We start from the raw sequence: 6,000 nt of genomic DNA on the forward strand, positions 1-6,000 counted from the left end.
AATGTATACTTGCTTCATTCTAGGGGGAGGGGGAATTCAGATGTAAACCAAAGCACCATAAACATTACACGGAATGGTGGCACTTCCCACTGTGAATCTCTGAAAAGATAAAATGTACTGGTAACAGAAGTGAAACTGGCCTTGGCACAGGAACCAACAATTTCGCCTAACCAAATTCAGTGTCAGAAATGTGTGCCCAACAACAAAATAACCTCACACATCAGCATTACCTCTGAGAACCATGTACAAACTGCAGAAATATACCTCTTATGATCAGGCATGGTAATACTTTCAATTTGGTGAGGTCTAATTTTATGAATGTGTTCACAATTGCGATTTACCAAACAAGTAGTGATTCTGATTTCTTTTAAACTGAAAAAGCTGGTTTGCTTGATAAATTGTAATAAATACATATCAAACCATTTATTTAATGTCTTAATAACAGGTTCCAGATCTTGTACAAGCTTTTGCTTTTTATTTGGAATCCTCATATCATTTCTTTTTTGTTGATATTATATCCGTGTTAGTATTCTATTTATGTTATGGGAATAAAATTATACTTATACTGTACCTATGCCTTTTTATGAGAAATCCTTGAAATTCACAAACATTTGGCAACACTGACTCAGCCATGTGCACACTGTTGCTTGCATAATCCCTAACCATTTCGTGCCAGGGTACCCGGTTTCAGCATATAGCCTTTATACACAACAGCGGAGCCTAAAATCGGACAAAAGAGCTGGACCTTGTGACAAAAGACCGTACTTGGAACAAAAGACTGAGCTGCTGGGAATGACCAAGATTTTCCCAGTTTTCAATAGCGGAGGAAATCCATCATTGTTTTGAAAGATTATACCACTGTTGGTGGCATTCAGCACAAGCGGATTACCACCCGGGACAAAAGTGCTCCAGCGATGAGCGATACAATACAGCTGCATGCTAATCTGGCCCCTATTGAAAAGACGTCAGCAGTGCACTGTGCTGGTTTCGGGAAGAAAAGAAAATTACATAACACCGCACAATCTGGGCTCTTTTTACAAGGCAGCAGGTCTGGCTGAACTACTCGGGCATCAACAGATGTTGTCTGTTAGATTAGAGTAGAAACAAGACAGTCATTCGTGTGGGTGTAAACGTCCAGTAAACAAACTTGTGAAGAATTCTTTTGAAGAATTTTAAAAACGGGAAATCTTAAAAATCCCTCGGCTTTACATCATGCAACTTCAAATTACGCCCGGCCGCAAGTGGTTAACAGATCATGTAACTGAAAAACACATAATCCATCGGGGAGACCTCTTCCACTAGACTGTTCACAATTTAAAAAATGCAGGGAGTTAGTATGATTGTGTCACTGAGATAACAAGAATGTAGAACTGTTTAACCCGTAATCTATTCCCAGGCTTATCAAAAAATACTTGCACCTTGTTCTGTCAAGACACAACATGGCTACAGTTGGCCTGCAATTGAGCACTTCTAGGTTGGGTACGTACAGTGGCATCTCCTTCTTTTCTCTTTAAGGTGTGCCCTATGGCTCTTCTTGAAGGAGGTGATACCTTGCTGGATAATGTGATGCCAGACCTCACGATTGGTGGCTAGAGCAGAAAACTGGAGATGATCCATGTGACGGGTGCCAAGAGATTCTTTAAGAAGTCCTTGTACCTTTATTTGAGTGCCCCTATCTCACAATGGTCATTGGACAGCTCGCCACATAGCACAACTTCGAGCAGGCAATGATCCTCTATCCTTGAGACTGCCATGCCCTGCCCAGCGTAGCTGTGTCTTCAATAGCATGGCCTCGATGCTGGTGACGTCTGCCTGTTAAAGGACTTCAGTGTTTATGAAGTCACTCCAGCAGATATTGAAGATAGTGCGGAGGCAGTGCTGTTCCAAGGTATTCTTGCAAGGATGGAGAGCAGGGTTATCCCCCCTGTAGTTAGTACACTCAGATCTTTTGCCTTTGTTCTTGTACAGGTTGATGATAACTATCGCGGAGGTCCTGCGGTAGCTCCCATCAGCAAGACAAATTCATGGAGTTTAGTGTGTAAGGCTGGGCCCCCATGCTTCCAGATTTCTGCAGGGATTCCATCAACGCCTGCTGCCTTGTCACTTTTCAACTACTCTATTGCCTTGATGGTCTCCTGGAGGGTTGGAATGTCGTCCACTTCACCGAGTCTTGGACTGTACGATCAGCTCTAAAGAGGGTCTGGAAGTGCTCTGTCCACTGGTTCATGATAGACCGTAGTGTGTAAAGAGAGTCTGACCATCAGTACTCTGCAATGGACTTAGAGAACCTGGTGCGAGGGGCCATACACTGCCTTTAGGGCTTCGTAAAATTCCTTGTAGTTTCCAGCGTCTGTACGAAGCTGAGGTTGGTCCACCATTCATTTTGCATCTTTCGGAGCTTGCTCTGAAGGTTGCTGCACACAAGGCGGAGGGCTGCCTTCTTCACAGAAAAAGATGACTGAGCGAGGTGTGCCTAGTGAACTGATCTCGTTTTTGCCACCTAATCTTGAATCACATGGTCATTTTCGTCGAACCAGTCAGTTCTTTTTTGAGAAGTATCCCAAGACCTCCTCACGGGTCTCCATGATGGTAGCTTTCAGATGTTCCCAAAGTACTTCTGGAGGAAGATCTGTGGGGTAGGTGGACTCTTCCAGCTTTGGCTGAAGATTTGCTTGGAATACAACTTTCACCTCGACTGACAGGAGACTGCCAAGCGGAAGTCTCTTTCTTGGAGCAACTCCTCTCTTTGGTTTGGGTTTGAAGTGGAGGTTAAGTGTGCAGTGAACAAGCCAATGGTAAGTATGACATTCTGCATTAGGCATCACTCAAGACACCATGACCGTCTCTCTGATGCACCAAGATGTAACTCATGAGGTGCCAGTATCTTGACCGAGGATGCATCCAGGTTGTCTTCCAGCTACATGTATCTCCCTGCTGGAAAGTTATGTTTGTAATGTAAAGTTGCTGCTCTGTGCCAAATCCTCAGAGAAGATGTCCATTATCATTACAGTTTCCAATACCATGTTTGCCAAGAACTCTCCAAGCTTCTGAATCTCAGCCAACTCAGGCATTGAAGCTGCCAAGGCTTATTCCTTGTCATTGCCAGGGACATTTTGTACAAGATTACGCAGGTTGGTGTAGAAGTTGTCTTTTTCTGCAGGCTCTGGTCAAAGAGTCGGGGCATACACGCCAGGGATTCCCATTGTTTCCCATTCATTCCCATTGTGTTCCAACAGGAATCAATACGGGATTTGGAACAAATTCATTGGGAATTTGCTAAAATCCCATTGAATAAGCAAGGACCCATTAAATTCCCTAAAGTCCTTCTGGCAATTGGAGTTGGGTCCAAAGTGCCAACTCACAATTTTGCACTATTTTTTGCTGGTTCCACTCAAAGATTTACATTTATATGAGAGCCACAGCTGAAGACACCAATCCAATCTATATGAAATAAACCACCACCATTTGAGCATATGGATAAAAAATGTCTCCCCACCCCTAACCTAGCATACAAGGACTAGCCCCACTAACACCAATTAGAAAAAAACACCAAAACTTTATGGCGGGGGGAGGTTACCGTACTTTGAAATTTGTTCCAGGACTGTCACATTTTGGAAACCTGCTTCAAAGCTTTCCAATCTTGCAACAATCTGTGAAATACATGCTCTTAAATATGTGTTTTAAATGTAGAAATTGAATACTTATTTGTAAATACTTGGGTCAGTTTCACTATTCCCACAAATGGATAGTAAATGATATGACTATTTTTATAAACCTTTTGAGACTGGTATACATTGTAAGTCATATCAAACAAAACCATTAACTCTAACCCTACTAGGTACATAATACTAAAAATTACTACTTAACAGTAAAATGTAGCATACAGCGCTGTTGTTTATAAGAGGATGTGACCTAATTGTTCTCTGAAGCCACAAAATACAATAGAAAAGACAACGTACCATACAGTGCTGTGGCACTATGAATGCATGACTTTACTATTCTCTCTATGAATAACAATGGAAGTGCCCTAGCCAGAAGTAGAGACTTGTAGCGCTAGGTCCTTCAGGCTGAGACTACTGCTTAATATTTGGTAGTACTGAGTACAGTAAGCCAAATGATATGCTTGGGGGTTAGGGTTAAGGGCTGGCTACATAGTCAACTATTACATGCTGGGGGATGGTTTCAAGGTGAACCGCACGATTTCAAGTAAGACTTTGACTGCATCCATTACTCACTGCCATATGCTACAATACGTGCTAATATTTTAAGAGAGTTTATTTAAAACACTTTCTTGTCCACAGATTACAATGCTAAGCATCCGCTGGCGTAGAACTTTGCCCAGGCTTTTACACACACACACACTTGTGCACTAAGGCCCAGTTCACACAAATGATGGAAACGCACATCTGCGGTGTTTGGCACCGAGTGTCTGTCGCAAGGGTCGCCTCCGACTTCACCCGAAGTTTTCACACAGTACAGCGTACCTCGTTCTGCAGCATTTACATTTGTATCGCTGGTACGGCAATAACCTTTGCATGATGGAAAATTACACTGCTATCCCTGTCATTGGAGGTCTTGCTCTTTTAGAGCATGAGAATAAAAAGTGACGATATCATCTTTATAGGCAACAATGACATCTACTTTGCAGGATCATGCATGCCATTAATGGACTTTACTTTAGATTTGGTTAATTAATGGGAGCTGCAACCAAGCCATTACTGGTGCACTAAATGTGGGGTCATTCCACTTTTATTATTGCCAAATTGAAAGGAAGCAATAACCAATACCAGTAATTTGACGGACAAGGTGAAACCACGGGGACAAAATTCAAGACCACAAAAACGTTATCAGGTATACGAGTGAGTGGCTAAATTTGGCCCTTTTGAAAGCCATTTTTCTCCCCTATTGAAGGAAAAACCTCTATCTTTGTGGAGGCACACACACTTGTGAATAATATTTTTGTGAGGAGTCCCATTAAATTCCAGAATTTGGAGGAAAAAAATACTAAAATGAATGAGACACAAGCAAACAAAAAATATTTTCTAGCTTCTCAGCTCAGTAACAGGCGGCCAGCTTAAGTCTACAACGAAAGGCTTGGACAGAAAGCTTAATTCAGAAAATAAAAGCGCAAGACCGATATTTCATTAATGTCACCATTCAGCTGCACCTCAGCTCCTCCATGGCAAATGTGGTAATTCTCCAATTTACAGAAAAAAGCTCCACACTAAATGTGGGGACTTTTCACAAGTGCGTCATAATCTATTCCTGTTCAAAATGTCACAAAGCCTACCTTGTCATCCCACTGTCCAATGGAAAGCGCAGCCAATCCCCAAAGACTGCAAGCAAACCACCACTAACAACAGGCAATATGTACAGGCCAACTGGTAAAACAAAGACTTGTCTATACTGATGACGGGGCAACAAGTGTGGATTTGGAAGTGCCCTCAGAAAGGCACGTTCAGGTATGTCTCAAACATTGGAATCATATGCAAAGAGTACAACCTTTCATGATATGTTACACATACATGTAACTATGTGCACTTGTTAAATTATTCTTTTGGTATCTGTGCCAGCAGCGCCCTCTTGTGTGGATAATTTGCCAGTCATAACATGAGTTGGTAACCATTTATGTGCACACACTTGGCATACAACAAAATCATGTGGGGGTCTAAAAGCTGCATACCTACATATATTCTTGTATGTGTCAAATATTAGATTAGTGGACGTGACGTGATGATCACCTGAAAAAGAAAGGCTGAAATGCATGATTCGCTATCAAAAAAGAATGTGATTGGTAAATTTCCACCTGCATTCCAGGAGTGCTCCAGGGCAGCTCACAATCGTTTTGTTCTTGGTTTACAGATGAGTATGAGGTACAGGGAGTTCATCCAACATTGTTTCCACACAAATACCACAATGGATCAACCCAAATTTCCTGTGACATTAATGTCTTTTGGACATTCCTACTCAAAGCTTTGCCCATTAGTCAAGATAAGCATC

General features: G+C 42.0%; 1 protein-coding gene across 1 annotated transcript in view; it reads right to left on the reverse strand.

Moving 5' to 3' along the window:
* The window catches only part of LOC110982191 (uncharacterized), a 43,200-nt gene extending 37,764 nt beyond the window's left edge, over positions 1-5,436 (reverse strand). The window contains exon 1 of the mRNA XM_087132147.1: positions 5,291-5,436. The gene's annotated coding sequence lies outside the window, so the exon portion shown is untranslated. The remainder of the gene's footprint in view (positions 1-5,290) is intronic.
* Between the last annotated feature and the right edge of the window lie 564 nt (positions 5,437-6,000).

Source organism: Acanthaster planci, unplaced genomic scaffold, assembly GCF_054643075.1.
Source record: "Acanthaster planci isolate LZ-2023a unplaced genomic scaffold, COTS_SCS Contig101, whole genome shotgun sequence".
Classification (NCBI taxonomy): domain Eukaryota; kingdom Metazoa; phylum Echinodermata; class Asteroidea; order Valvatida; family Acanthasteridae; genus Acanthaster; species Acanthaster planci.